The sequence below is a fragment of the Microcebus murinus genome, chromosome X, assembly GCF_040939455.1.
Source record: "Microcebus murinus isolate Inina chromosome X, M.murinus_Inina_mat1.0, whole genome shotgun sequence".
Lineage (NCBI taxonomy): Eukaryota > Metazoa > Chordata > Mammalia > Primates > Cheirogaleidae > Microcebus > Microcebus murinus.
Window position 1 is genome coordinate 115521461 of NC_134136.1, and position 16356 is coordinate 115537816.

Consider the following 16356-nt stretch of genomic DNA (forward strand, 5'->3'; position numbering starts at 1 on the left):
GTTGCCAAGAATACTTGGGAGCGCTGTCCCAGCAGAGAGCAGAGAGCCCGACCCGCACCCAGGCCTGGTGGATCTGCTGGGGCCAGAAGAATGTGGGGGCACCACAACTGCTGGCCAGAAAGGGCCGGAGAAACAGGCCCCCTTACAGCCCCCACCGTGATCAGACCCTCCACCAGTCCCCTAAACCAGGGCTTTCCAATCTTTAACAGGCACAGGAATCCTCCCCACCCACCTTATTAAAATGCAGCTGCTGATTCCAGAGGTCTGGGTAGGGGTGGGGGGTGCTGAGATTCCGCATTCAGCTTTGAGAAACCTCAGCCAGATTCTGCAAATGACCCTTGGATGGGACCTGCCATCTTTGGCCACAGCTATTAGCCTCAACCCCAACGCCAGGTCGCTAGCCTTCTTGCAGTGGAAGGACCCCCTTCCTGGTCTGCTTTTGGCTCCTTCACCATTAACCACTCCAAAGAAAGGAAATCAGCAGAACTGCATTTCGAGAAAACATTTTAAGCTGTCCTGTGCCTTCTCTAGCTCTCCAAGTTACATAATGTGTCCTTGTTGAAAATGCTGATAATGCTGTTTGGGTGGCAGGAAGCCAATTTCTGGCTGTGTAGTGCTTGGGGCTGGGGCTGGGGTCAGGGAAGGGGGCAGGGGTTGGGGAGGATTGAAGGAGAGAAAGGGGCCAAGCAGATGGAGAGGGCGGGAGGGCCAGAGTGGCCAAGGCCTGGGGATAAAGCCGATTGGTATGTCAGCAAAATCTGTCACTGGCTTTAGTGATTCAAAAGGCAGACACATTCTTTCATCTCTGTTAATCCTCATCTGATACAGAGGATTTTCCTGCCATTAAATCTGGAGAAAGAAAAATAAGCACTCAAACCTGCACAAGCAACTATTCCTCTTCACCCCCTGCTCCTGCCCCCTCCCACCTTTACTTCTCTGTGGGACCATTTTTAGCATGTGTGGCTGCGTGACTTGGGGGATGGATGGGCTGGGGGAGCTGAGGGGCACCTCGGAGGAGCAGGACCAGGCAGACCCCCAAGACGGTAAGCAACATTTTGGGGAGCATTCACGAATGCTTCTCTGTACAGGTTTCCTCTCGGTTCATTTTCTTGCTGAATCGTCAGTGAGGCCGGCTGAGTGGCCATCAGGGCTTTATCCTGAGGAAGGGTTTCCAAATAGATCCAAGCTGTCAGTTTGGGGGGAGCTCCTGATTGGCTGTGGTTACTGGTTTCTCTTAACCCAACACCAGGGTCATTAGGGAAGAATAAACGTGAGAAGAAGGGAAAAAGGCAGGGTATTCAGGAGGAAGTGTGGAGGTGTGGGGAGGTTTCCAAGGGACCCCTCCTGGGCACCCAGTGACCTGTGATTTCTCCCCTCAGGTAGGGGTCCCACAGCTGGGTGGTTCTAAGCCACCATGTGTGTGAAAGGCCGAGGGATGCTGGTCCTGCTTCTACATGGTAAGTTCTGGTGCCAGTGGGTGCAGGGGTTGGGCAGATGGGAGGAAGCCACAGGGCTTCTACCCAACAAGCCAGGGTTTCAAGTGGCTTTCTTGACACTCCTTCCTATTAGGTTCCACTGATTGTGTGATTGTAGGAGAGGGGATGGAGAATGAGAGAAAACAGCAGGGAGTAGGGGGGTTTTGTTTGTTTAAAAACAAAACTCTTGTGCCAAATATATAAAATGGTCTTCTTGATGATTTTCTTATTCTAATTTCAGATATGAATTCATTAGTGTAATAACCAAAAAAACTACAGTGGTTCAGTGGTTTCCTAATCACATTACTTTAAGCTCATTTAAACAAAACAGAAATCCCTTAAAGAAAGCATCTTCCTAAAGGAAAAAGAAAAGATGAAAAATATCTTGGAATGGTGGGCTTATAGATGGTTAATTTTTTTTTCAAAGGTTTTTTTGTCCTGTTATACACATTTTAAGATACCAAGAAGACTCATGACAAAATATTTTCCCCAGCTCCAGCTTCTGAAATCTAACTGAGATAGCCCAAGGAAAAATCCTTTGTTAAGTTCTTCAGTAAATGATTCTACACAAAGAATCTATTTTTCTGACCCTCGGGTGAATTTAATTATTTGAGGCTATGATGATCTATGTAATAGACCTCTGTGTGCAGTGCTGGTAGAGACAATTTTACTAGCTCATTCTATGACAGTAGTAATAGAAGTTTCTTACTGTTTATTCCACCTTTTCAAAAAGCAGAACTTGCTCTATTCAGTCAATCAACGGGTACACACTGTGTATCTTCAATATGCTCAAGGGATGGATATTATGAGGGAAATAACTGTGTGGTCTTTGTCCTTGAGAAACTTACATTTTTATAAGAGATTCAATAAATAAATGAGAAAAAAATTGGAACAAGGCATAGGGAACACTGTGATAAATAGGACATGATTTCCTACCTCGAGGATCCTCTAAAGGACAGAGGTTGACATTTATATAATTACCAACAGCCAGCTTCTTGCCATCCCTCCTACCTAGAAAGGATATGAAGCTTGATTGACTCATTGGGACAGAATGTTTGCTTCCAAGAGCCAGTGTGATCTTAAACGTGCACGCAAAGCTCTACCGTTCCTCACAGAATGCAGACGGTATTCATATCTTGCACACTGCAAAACAGGAACTGTCCCTGCCACAGAAACTCGAAATACATCCAGACTTCTTGTGACAAGTTGGAGAGCTCAGTGGTGACATCATTTGCTAACAATAGATGCACTTAAAACTAATGACCATCTCCACATCCCCTGGCGCTTTAATTTAAAACACACTCTAGCAGCACAGAGGATATTTCTCTGACTACGAGTCACAAGCCATACGGACAGTATGTTCCCAAGAAGCAGGCAGGGATAGTGCTCTATCTCCTTGGCTAGAACAAAATGACTAAGTGAGCCTCACAGAACAAGACCGTGGGGGAATCAGTGGTTCACAGCAGGGAAATTGGGGGCAAGACCAAAACAGAGATTCTCTTCCTCTGGATGAACAGTCACTGGCTCCTGGAAGTGTCCCTCCTCTCAGATGGATAAGTGCTAAGTGTGAATATCTCCCCCCACTTCCCTCCCATGTTAACCCTTTGGTGTCTTCCTGTTGTTCACAGCCTAATATCCGAATTCCTTAACTTGCTTTCCAGGGTCCTTCACGCCTGGCTTGCTCTACACCATGAGTCTTCAAAGAGGGTCAGAGATTGGGTTTTATTTGCCTGCTGTCTTAGAGTCTAAGGCATAGTAGGGTCTTAATAAAGGTGTGTTGAGTGAGTGAAGCTGTCCAGATTAGTACTGTTACTCAGTCTGACACATTCATTCATACTAAGTATTAAGTCTCCTTCTAAGAAGTAAGATTGCATTTTTAAAAAAGTCTCTAGGATGCAAAAATATAGTTAGAATGAACAATATTTGATAGCACAACAGAGTGTCTATAATTAAAAAAAAAGTCTCTAGGAAAGTAAAATCACAATGAGATGCTACTCATCCAACCACCCAGCAGAATGGTGGCAGTTTAAAAGTCTGACAAACATTCAGTGCTGGTGAGGATGGGGAGTAGCTGGAACTCTCAGACATCATTGGTGGGAATGTAAAATGGTGCAACCACTTTGAAGGACTGTTTGGCAGTTTCTTAGAAAGTTAAACACATACTTATCATTTGACCCTGCAATCCAGCTTCTAGATAAATGAGGAATGAAAACACATGTCCATAACAAGACTTGCGTGCAAGTTTTTATATCCGCTTTAGTAATGATAGGCTAAAACTAGAAGCCATCCAAATGTCCATCAACAGGTGACTGAATAAAGAAACCGGGGTATTCCATACAATGAAATACTACTCAGCACTAAAAAGGAACAATCTACCAATATTTGTAACAACATGGATGAACCTTATAATCATCATGTTGAGTGAAAGAGCCATTTGATTCCATTTATACGAAGTTCTAAAACAGGCAAAACTAGTCTATAGTTCAGAAAGCAGATCAGCGCTTGCCCGGGGCTGGGGATGGGGAGAGGACTGAAGTCAAAAGGCCTGAGGAAACTTTCTGGGTGGTGGAAATGTTCTAAATCTTGATTGGAGTAGTGGTTGTGTGGGTGTATACGTTTGTTATACTTACCGAACTGTACACTTAAAATGGGTACATTTTACTGTAAGTCAAGTGTACCTCGATCAGCTTGATTTAAAAGAAGAAAAGAAGACTGTAGGGAGGGAACAGCTGTACTGCAAGCAGAACAAATCCCTCACTGTTGAGTCAGGCACTGTGGTGTGTCAGGCGGGCGGTACGTGTGTGAGATTGATATCATTGCTGATTGCCGAGTAGGACTCGTTTGTAGCGATATACTGGTTTGTTTATCCGTTACCCTATTCTTGGATATTTAAGTTTTTCCAGTTTGAGGTGATTGTCAATGTTTGGGCCCAGAGGACTTTGTAGAGCCTTGTGTTCTACTCTTTAGGTGGGACGGATCTCCACCCTCCAGTCGCATGGGGGATCCGCAGATCACCCCTCTGCAGATTGATTTCTCCACCTCCCCTGACTCATATTAGCCAGCAAAGCTGCAGCTGGAATCCATGATCCTTCCTTTCCTGTCACAAAAGGTACCTGTGTGGTGTGAGAGGCAAGTTCTGGGGTCACGTGAGGCCAGAGGCTGTGGCATAGTCTCCCCCACAGCACTCTGCCTCCTCCAGTCAGTTTTATTTTGAAAACCCAGCATTGGGTTTTGGCCTGAGGAGCAATTGGGGTAGCATTTGCCAAGAGTGCGAGGGGAATGATTTCTGGAGCCAAGGTAGCGGAATAGATTTTGCTGAAACCAAAAAATTGACCATACTTTCCCTTGCTATTTTTGGTTTCCTGAGGCACAAGTTCTTTTAAAACAAGGAGAATAAAGAAACATTCCAAACTCAGTCTGTGGTTGGAAACTCCATGAGTAACCAGTCTCCTAGCAAACCTCAAGAGAGAAAAACACATATTTGAAAAGCTGAGCGTCTAGGAAAGAGAAGCTCCTCAGCTGGTCTGCATTAAGGGCTCATTATGTGGCCTGGCTGAGCCTGGCCGTCCCTCCCTCGCTGGCAGCTCGGGGGCTGGCCAGTACCCTCGACCAGGACACACAAGCAGGGACCCATTTCTGGTGTTTGTCCAGATTCTGGGACACCTTGTAACATTTTTAAAAATTTGAGGTAAAATTCGCCTAAGATAAAATTAACTATCAATCATTTTAAAGTGTGTGATTCAGTGGCATTTAGTATATTCACAATGTTGTGCAACCATCACCTCTATCTAGTTCCAAGACATTTTCATCTCCTGAGAAGGAAACTCCATGCCTATTAAGCAGTTACTCCCCACTCTTCCCTCTCCTCAGCCCCTGGAAACCATTAATCTACTTTCTGTCTTCATGGATTGGCCAGTTCTGGACATTTCCTATAAATGGAATCATATAATATGTGGCCTTGTATGACTGCTTATTTCACTCAGCTAATGTTTTTGGGGTTCATCCATGTTGGACCACATGTCAGTCCTTCGTTCCTTTTTTTTTTTTTTTTTTTTTTGAGACAGAGTCTCGCTTTGTTGCCCAGGCTAGAGTGAGTGCCGTGGCATCAGCCTAGCTCACAGCAACCTCAAACTCCTGGGCTCGAGTGATCCTTCTGCCTCAGCCTCCCGAGTAGCTGGGACTACAGGCATGCGCCACCATGCCCGGCTAATTTTTTTTATATATATATCAGTTGGCCAATTAATTTCTTTCTATTTATAGTAGAGACGGGGTCTTGCTCTTGCTCAGGCTGGCTTTGAACTCCTGACCTTGAGCAATCCGCCCGCCTCGGCCTCCCAAGAGCTAGGATTACAGGCGTGAGCCACAGCGCCCGGCCTCGTTCCTTTTTAAGGCTGAATAATATTCCATTGCATGGATGGAGCACATTTGTTTATCCATTCATTGGTTGATGGACATTTGTTGTTTCCACCTTTTGAGTGCTGTGAATAACGCTGCTAGGAACATTCATGTACATATTTGAGCACTTACGTTCAATTCCTTTGAATATATATCTAGGAGTGGAATTGCTAGGTCATGTGGTAACTCTATGTCATACCTTGTAACACTTTATATGACAAAGATGAATCCCATTTTTATAAAGTTGGTCCATTTGGACCAACTTTTGACTTTGGCTGCATGTTGGAATCACTTGTGGAGCTTCAATAATACCAATGCCTGGTCTCACCTCTGAAGATTGTGATGTAATCGGTCTGGAGTGTGGCCTGGGCATTGCGAATTTTAAAAGCTCCCCAGGTGACTCTAATGTGTAGCCCTGGTTATAAACCATCCTAGATTCTAGACTCTTCTTTGAATACCCATAGAAATAACTCAGATATTATTACTGGTGTCTTGCTTTCCACTCTGGGACAGATTTCCACATGGTCCTTGAGGATTTGCTCTTAGATGAGATTTAATCCTGTGATATGAGTGGCTCATGGAGCCCACACTTAGCTTAGGCTGATGTTTTCACAGCTGTCTCAAGCATTCCAATGCATCTGTTCCTCATAGCTGTCCACATGTTGCAGATGGGCAAACCGAGAGACAAAGGTTGTCTGAGGTCAAAAAAAAAAAAAAAAAAAAAAAGGCTGGGCGCAATGGCTCACACCTATAATCCTAGCACTTTGGGAGGCCAAGGTGGGAGGATTGCTTGAGGCCACAAGTTTGAGAACAGCCTGAGCAAGAGCAAGACCCTGTCCCTAAAAAAAATAGAAAAATTAGCTGGGCGCGGTGGTGTGCTCCTGTAGTCCCAGCTACTTGGGAGACTGAGGCAGGAGGATCACTTGAGCCCAGGAGTTTGAGGCTCCGGTGTGCTATGATTGCGCCACTGCATTCCAGCCTGGGTGACAGAGCAAGACCCTGTCTCTAAACAAACAAACAAACAAACAAACAAACAGCACTATAAGGGAGCAGGGATGAGACTCAGTGTCCTAACTAAGGACACTGTGAGAGAATTAGGACATGAGGCTGCACCCTCCTCCGGGTGAGTGTCTCAAGACTGAATGCTCTGGAAAGACCTAGCACGTGAATCCTGGAGTGATGACAGAGGCTGGCTGAGCCCAGGCCTGTCCTGCTGCATTTCTCATCTTCCCCTCCTTGCCTCAGACTGGGAATAAAAGCACTGAAGCCTTTTCCGATTTCCAGATGGATCCTTCCCCAAAATACAGGCACAAGAAGAGAAATTGCTAAGCAACTGCCAAACGAGTTTGACCTTCTCTTCTCACAAACTATAATCTTTATTTTTACTTTGGTAAATTTTTTTCTGGCCAAGATATTCCCATGGAACTCAGCTCTGGATGGCCAAGATTTGTTTTTGGAAAGATCACTGCTGATTCTGGGAGAAACTACTTTTCATCTGGATTCGGAAAAATCAGGGGTGTCCTAAACAATTTTTGATTCAATGTTATGTATTTCCTGTCAATGAATGGCAAGGAGTTTCCTTTTGGTTGAGGGATGCTGCCTGGTCCCAAATTTGAGTTGTTTTCTCTGTCTAGATGAAGCATTTACATGGGTCTTCAGGCAAAGGAGGAGCGGCCAGGAGAAGGAAGATGGTACGAGGGATTAAGGGTGCCTACCTTATTCAGGATTTTGCTCAGGAATCTTGTTGCAAAGCATAGAACCCACTTTAGGTCACCGAAGTCGAGAAGGAGTTTGTTTAGGGACATTAGGTGTTCTCAGGCTTCCTGATTGGAGGCTGCACTGCCTGGAGCAATGGCTAAACCAGGAAGTAGCTGGTTCCAGCAAAAACCCTATGGCCACTGCCATTGGTGTGCATACCTGGCAGCTCATGGGAATCACATTGGGTGCTGCATGCCAGAAATTCTACCATACAAGCCTGAAAGCCAGATGCCTCTGCCACAGTTATGGCCAGAAAATGATTTCTGCTTGGTGCCTTCTGAATCCAAGTCTTACTGGGTGTCTGTTTGGCAAAGCTAGGTCACACTAGGTTACATGCCCAGGCCCTAACTGAAGGTGGGAAAGAGAGTTTCTGGCTTCCATCTTGAGAAGGCAGGACTTACTATGTAGGAAATTCCCTAAGTTGTGGAAAGAGTGCTTAAAAGGTGCTGGGTAGCCAGAAAAGGTGTCAGATGTCTACTACAATCAGACATGGTTTGGTTGCAAGGAACAGAAACTCACTCATCCGTGAAAATGGTTTGAGTGAATTTGTAAAATGGAAACAGGGAAATGTTACAGAAGCAGCTCCGACAGGGCCTCGTGGGAACTAGAGAGCTGGCCAGCAGCTTCCCGCTCTCCCTGAGCTTCATGAGCTCCGTCTCTGGGATTCTCAGGTCAGATCTATTCCTCTGTCTGCACAAGCTCTGGTCTGAATGTTTGTGTCCTCCCCCTCCCCCCAACCAAATCCCCAAGGTAATGGGATTAGGAGGTGGGGCCTTTGAGAGGCTACGGGGTCAGGAGGATGAAGCCCTCATGAGTGGGATTAGTGCCCTTAAAAGGATACCCCAGAGAGATCCCTTGTCCCTTCTGCCATACGGGGACACAGTGGGAAGATGCTATCTGTGAACCAGGAAGTAGGCCCTCACCAGACACTGAATTTGCCTTGATCTTAGACTTTTAGCCTCCTGAACCTTGAGAAATAAATTTCTCTTGTTTATAAGCCACCCACTCTATAGTCATTTTTAATAGAAGCCTGAACTGAACTGACTAAGACAGTACACCAGCTTCCTCACCTTGCCCTTGGCTCCTGCTTTCTCATAACTTTGACCTGCACATGGCTTTGATACAAACACAGCCCCAGTGCTAGACTGGCTGGTGCTCACACAAGACAGGCTGGTGCTCCTCTCATGGACCAGTTGCTTGGTGCCTATTCCATTTTCATGGAGAAGGAATGAATCTGCTTAGGTCAAAGTGTTCAGCCGTGGTGTAAACAGCTGTGGCGGGGAGGAGAAAGCAGAGACACATGGGGCTCTGAGAGGCAGTGGTTGGCAACAGCTGCTGTTGTAGCATGGAAAATGAGAGCCAGAGGGTCCCTCAAAGATCAGGAAGTACAGTCTTGATCCATTTTGTGCTGCTATAGCAGAATACCTGAGACTGGGCAATTTATAAAGAAGTATTTATGTCTTAAAGTTCTGGAGGCTGGGAAGTCCAAGGCAAAGGGGACCACATCTAGCAAGGGCCTTCGTGCTGTGTCATCCCATGGCAGAAGGTGGAAGAGCGAGAGAGCAAGAAGAGGCCAAAGTCACTTTTATAACAAACCTGCTCTCACAATAATGACATTAATCCATTCATGGAGCCCTCCTGACCGAATCACTTCTTAGAGGTCTCACCTATTAATACCGCTGCATTGGATTAAGTTTCCAACATAGGAACTTTGGAGAACACATTCAACCATGGCATAGGGTTCTGTCAGTTCACAGTGAAAGAAATGGAAGCTCAGAAAGGCTAGTTGTGTGGGGTGGGAAATAGCACAGTATAGTAGAAAGACAAACAAACAAAGTTGGCATCATTTAACAACCTTGAACCTCAGTTCCTCTTTTGTAAGAAGGGGAGAATACTAATTACCTTGCATGGCTGTCATATGAAATGAACTAATGTGTATATTAATAGCAAGGTTAGCCATGAGTACTCACTAAAAGTTGGTTGTTAGAAGAGCAAAAGAAACTCATACAATTTAATTAATTTGAGTAGTGTTATACATACTCATATCACCCAGATAACACATTACCATAGTTCCTAAACTATGTCCTGTAGAGATGTGCTGTCATTTAGGATTGCATCCATCTACAAGCTTTGTTCCATTGAGCTGCCTCAAGCCACTTCCAGCAGCTTTGTTGTAGGACTGCACATAAATGCAATCGTATAGTATGTATTGTTTTGTGTCAAGTTTCTTTTGCTCAACATAATGTTTTTGTTGTCTGTATTAGCAGTCTGTTCCTTTCTATTGGTGAGTAGTATTCCACTGTATGAACAAATTGTAATTTATTTCTCCACTCTACTGTTGGGTAATTTCTAGTTTTTATCTATTATGAATAAGCCTCTGTGAACATTCTTGTATAGTCTTTATGTGGACTTTTTTTTTTTTTTCATTTTTCTTGGGTAAATACCTAGGAGTGTAATTGCTGAGTCATATGGTAGGCGTATGTTTAGCTTTAATAGATACTGTCAATTTTTTACAAAGTTATTGAACTATTTTACACTCCCATCAATGATGTAAGGAAATCTAGTTGTTGTACATCCTCACCAACATTTGGAGATATCAATCATTTGAGTTTTAGCCATTCTGGTGCATAGGTAGGGAAATCTCACTGTAGTTTTAGTTTGCATTTCCCTGATGGTTAATGATGCTGAGCACCTTTTCATATGCTTAATGACCATTTAATACATTTTTTTGTAAAGTGTTCTTTTGCCCATTTTTATTTAGTTGTTTGTTTTTTCATTATTCATTTGTAGGGGTCGTTTATATTCTGTATACAGTCATATATATGTATATGTATCATACGTATTTAAAGTGTATCCTCGTGAAACCATCACCACAATCAAGACAATGAGCACATCCATCACCCCCAAGATTCATGCCTCTTTATTTATTTTTTTTGACCGTCCTAAATTGTTTATTAGGTATGAATTTTACAAACATTACTTATATTAGCAGTAACGGTGGAGCCGGAGAGCACTGCGCCTTCTCCAAGCTGCATGGTGAGAGCCACCAATAATGTGGTCAAACTTATGGCCCTTGCCAAGGCCACGGCCCTAGCGGCCTGCAGATGTCAGCCCACGCATCTCCCTGTGCTTATGGACTAGTTTGGTGATCCACCGGGTGTCAGGATTTCCTCTGATAGCTTTATGGAATGGATCGATGAGGATAACCTCAAAAAAATTTGTACGTGTAATCTTCACCAACCCAGTAAGAATTCAAGACTCTTAGAGCCCCACAGTGGTGTCCAGCTCGCTCCTTGGCAATAGACTAAAGGCTTCGAGCAAACTTTAGCTGATTAACACCATAATGGACAGGCTCGCCATAGGTTGCACCCTTAGGAACTGGGCATTTGTGGCCACCACGGCGCACACGAATCCTATATATGATATAACCTTGCTTGGCCTCATATCCCAGTCTGCGTGCTTTATCCGGTCAGGTGGGCTGGGGAGCCCTGTGGAGCACAGAGAGCTGGCGGTATTGCCAACAGCAGACCCTCAGAAGAAAGTGCACTACATCAGACTGCTGCTTCCTCCATAGCTCCCACATGTACTTGTATGCACCCATCTTGGCTTACCTGATGGCTGCCATAGACGGAAAGGAAGGAGCCCCCACCCCTTTAAAATCTCACCCTCCTGCCCTCCCTGCCTCCCTGTCTATTCCCAGGCAACCCTGATCTTTCTGTTACTATAGATTAGTTTGGAGTTTCTAGAATTTTATGTAAGTGGAAAAAAAGTACATTACTCTGTCTGGTTTCTTTCTCTCAGCAGAATTATTTTGAGATTCATCCATGTTGCATGTATCCATAGCCATTCCTTTTTATTGCTGAGTAGTATTCCATTGTATGGATATACCATAATTTGTTTACCCACTCAGCTCTTTTTTTTTTAATGTTGACAAATCTCTTTAATTGTAAAACGCTTCAATTATGGCTAATTCACTAATGAGCCAATAAGGGAGTTGCTGACTTTAGAACATATGAATATATAAAAATCCCTTGCGATTCCGGTAGTCAAGATAAGTGCATACAAGGAAAGCAATCCTCCTCCTTTTTCTGAAAGCTGTTTTACATTTTAAAAGGTGACTAGGCATACTTGAAAGTTTAAAGCAGTAGGATGTATCTTGCAGGGAAAGAAGGAGAAAACTTTTTTTCATATTAGACAAACATATATCAAATATACCCCAATTCCACTTGATAAAGTAAGTTGGATGGCCTCCTCGAGCTGGGCTAAGGCAGAACACTCAGTAAAAGGGGCCCTGGGTGGGAAAATCCTTGACAAGCAAATTCAAATTGTCATTGAATTTAAGTCATAAAGGATGTGAAGGAAATTCTTATAACATATATATAAGGATTCCTATTATCCTAATTAGAGCAATGATGACACAATTACCATTCCTGTTTTCATAAGGGCTTGTTCTCTACACTGTAATGGTTTAAGAAAAGCATTGTCTAATTTTGATTTTATTTTACACTTTCAAAAGAGACAGAGGGAACAGAGAGAAAAAGTGTGACTCACTGCCTAATTTGGTGCCTAGCAGGTATAAAAGCAGACTTCTCTGACTCAAGGTCCACCTAGATTTTGGGGAAGTTTCAATGCCTAGGGAAGACTAGTGAAGCCCGTTACAGTCCCACCGTGACAGAAAGAATTCTACAGCTAATCTACCACAGTGTTCCAGGTAAAGCATATATTTATAACTACAGAAGGTTTCAAATTAACATGTAAAATTTAAAATGTAGCATTTCAGCAACAAATAAGCTCAGAGTGAAACAACAAAACATCTCAGAAGTGAAACAACAAAACTATTGCTCAGACATCTGAAAAGTGAAGCTGCTGCTATCAGCTCCACTGCACTCTATGGCTTAGGGAGACACAAAGGCGGCGGCAGCTCCTTGGCAGGGCCATTCACAGTGGCATCATCATACGGGGTAACAGCACCATAGTGTCATTACTGGTGACATAAACACGTCAGAGGAGTTCCTGCCATTGATGTATTGGTGGCAGCTCCAAACACAGCTAATGAAGTAACACTTAAAGGTTAAGATAATGCTAATAAACAGAAGAATAAGGACCAAACAGGCAGGACTCACGGACATGATATTATCTTTGTAGGGAAAATTAGGAGGCAGCTGCCCGTATGCATGCCTGAATGGAGTTTGGATAAACAAGCAGTGACTGCGACCAGTGTGTTCAGGGCAAAATGGAAGATCTGGTAACAGAAGAATGGGATGATCCAGGCAGCGTGTTGTTTATATGCTCCATAAGTAGCCATTGCACACATCAGGATCATGAGAAGGGAAACTGCAATAGCAATGCACATGTTGGTATCATTCGTGAACTCAAAAGTCACCTCTTAGTTCAGAACTTGAAAAGTGATGCTGGTCCAGGTCGGCCATGGCCCTCAATAAAATCAGCAGTACCACAGCATTGATGATCTTTAGGACTTGGAGCCTTTTTGTCACCTAGGACCTTTCCCTTGTCTTCTTATACTCCCAATTTTTTACTCCCTATATCATCCCCTTACTTCCTTCTTCCGAGTTCAGGTCCCCATTCAAGTCTTGCTGGACATTTGCATTGTTTCCAGTTTGGGATTTTTAAGAATAAAGCTGCCCAATCTTTATATGGACATACACTTTTATTTCCCTATGGGTGGAATGGCTGGATTATAAAGTAGGTATATGTTTACCTTTAAAAGAAACTACCACATTTTTTCTAATGTGGAATTACTATTTATTAATACATTCTCACCAGCCCAGGTTGTTCCACACGTTCTCTAATACTTGATATGTATCTTAGACCATTCAGGCTGCTATTACAAAGTGCCATAAACTGGATGGCTTATAAATTACAGAAATGTATAATATCTCACAGTTCTGGAGGCTGGAAGTCCAAGATCCAGGTGCAGCCATGGTCGGGATCTGGTGAGGGCTCTCTTCTGAGTTGCAGACTGCTGTCTTCTGGTATCCTCACATGGCAGAAAGAGGGCAAGAGAGCTCTCTGGGATTCCTTTTATAAGGGCACTAATCCCATTCTTGAGGGCTCCATATTCATGATCTAAATACCTCCCAAAGGTCCTACCTCCTAATACCACCACACTGGGGGTTGGGATTTCAATATATGAATTTTGAGGGGACACAAACATTCAGTTCATTATAGTCTGGTCAGTCTTTCTAATTTTAGCCATCCTAGTAGGTGGCTATTTTAATTTGCATTTCTCTAATAACTAATGACATTGAGCATCTTTTCATGTGCTTATTTGTCTTATGTATATCTTTTTTGGTGAAGTGTTTCTTCAGATTTTTTGCCCATTTATTAATTGGGTTGTTTTCTTATTATTGAGTTTTGAGAGTTTTTTTTTTTAAATCTTTTTTTATTTTTTGAGACAGTCTTGCTCTGTTGCCCAAGCTGGAGTGCTGTGGAGTCAGCCTAGCTCACAGCAACCTCAAACTCCTGGGCTCAATTGATCCTCCTGCCTCAGCCTCCTGAGTAGCTGGGACTACAGACATGCACCATCATGCCCGGCAGCTAATTTTTTCTATATATTTTAGTTGTCCCGCTAATTTCTTTCTATTTTTAATAGAGATGGGGTCTCACTCTTGCTCAGGCTGGTCTTGAACTCCTGAGCTCAAGTGATCCTTCCCCATCGGCCTCCTAGAGTGCTAGGATTATAGGCATGAGCCACTGCGCATGGCCTGAGAGCTCTTTATATATTTTGGATACAAGTCCTTTATGAGACATATGATGTATACGTAATTTCTCCTAGTCTGTGGCCTGTCTTTTCATTCACTTTGCAATGTCTTTGAAAGAGCAGAAGTTTTAATTTTGATGAAGTCAAATTTATTATTATTTTCTTTTATGGTTAGTGCTTTTTCTTCTTTTTTGTCCCCCCCTTTTTTTGTCCCAAGAAATCTTTACCTACCACAAAGTCACAAAAATGTTCTCCTGTGTTATCTTCAAGAATCTTTATAAGTTTTAGCTTTTACATTTAGGTCTATGGTCCATCTAAAATGAATTTTGTCTATGGTGTGAGGTAGGGGTTGAGATTCTTTTTATTTTCCAGGGATTACAATATGCATTTTTGTCATGATCTACCTTGAATTTATATTATACTGCTTCATGTATAATGTAAGATCCTTATAAGAGGATTTCAATTTACCTCCCTTCTCATCCTTTATGCAATTATTGTCATATTTTTTAGTTACATATAAACTCCACAATACATTGTTATTTAAATAGTCGCATATGTTAAGCAATTAAGGTGAAAAAAGAGTAGTCTTTTATATTTAGTGACATACTTACCATTTTCATTGTTCTTTATTCCTTCCTATGGATCTGATTTTCATCTAGCATCATTTTCCTTTAGGCTGGGGAATGTCTTCATTTCTTATTGTGCAGAAGATCTGCTGGAGATGAATTTTCTGATATTTTGTTTATCTGAAAGTATTTCTATTTTCCTTAATTTCTGAAGATATTTTCACTGGATATAGAATTGTAGGTTGCCAGATTTTTACTTTTCTTTCAGCACTTAAAGACACGATTCTATTTTCTTACGGCCTTCATTGTCCCTGATAAGTTAGCTATTGTCTTAGTTCAGACAGGCTGCTATAACAAAAATACCATAAACCAGGTTGGTTAGAAACAACAAACATTTGTTTCTCACCGTTCTAGAGGCTGGGAAGTCCAAGAGCAAGGCACTGGCAAATTTGGTGTTTGGTGATGGCCCATTCCTAATAGACAGCACCTTCTCTCTGTGTCCTCACATGGCAGAAGGAGAAGGAAGCTCTCTGGGTCTCTTTTATTTTATTTTATTTTTTTATTTCGGCATATTATGGGGGTACAGATTTTAAGGTTTCAATAAATGCCCTTTCCCCCCTCCCCATACCCTGGGGTCTCTTTTATAAGGGCACTAATCTCGTTCATGAGAGTTCCACTTTTATGTCCTAACCACGTCTCAATGTCTCCACCTCCTTATACCATCACCTTGGGGTTAGGATTTCAACATATGAATTTTGGAGGGGCATGAACATTCAAATTATAACTATCATTATTTTTTACTATTAGTTTACTCTATGCAAAGCATCTTTTTTCTTTGGATGCTTTTAAGAATTTTCTATTTTTGGTTTTCAGCAGTTTGACTATAATGTGCCTAGGGGTGTGTGTGTATGTGTGTTTTATGTTACTTGGGGCTTGCTGAGTTTCTTGTTTTAATCAAATTTTGGAAATTGTCTTCAATTATTTTTCAGGCATATTCTTTCTCTTTTCTTCTTTGGGACTCCAAATACATGCATATTAGTCTAACTGCTTGATATTGTCCCACAGGTCATTCCCCAATCTTTTTTTTATCTCTGTGCTTCACTTTGGTTAGTAACTACTGACCTCTTCTCAAGTTAATGAAACTTTTCTTTTGCAGTGTCTAATTGCTATTTATTTTATTCATTTATTTAAAGAATTTCAGATATTATATTATTTCAGTACTGTATTATTTCAGTGTATTTCAGTACACTTATTAACCAAAGTGAAGCACAGAGAGAAAAAAGATTGGGGAATGACCTGTGGGACAATATCAAGCAGTTAAACTAATATGCATGTATTTGGAGTCCCAAAGAAGAGAAGAGAGAGAATATGGCTGAAAAATAATTGAAGATAATTTCCAAAATTTGATTAAAACAAGAAACTCAGCAAGCCCAAGATTTCC

The 16356-nt window shown here is 42.4% G+C and overlaps 2 pseudogenes; both read right to left on the reverse strand.

The window, feature by feature from the left end:
* Positions 1–10608: 10608 nt before the first annotated feature.
* On the reverse strand, positions 10609–11229 carry LOC105880617 (large ribosomal subunit protein eL15-like; annotated as a pseudogene).
* A 1287-nt stretch (positions 11230–12516) lies between these two features.
* On the reverse strand, positions 12517–15221 carry LOC105880618 (lysosomal-associated transmembrane protein 4B-like; annotated as a pseudogene).
* Positions 15222–16356: the final 1135 nt, after the last annotated feature.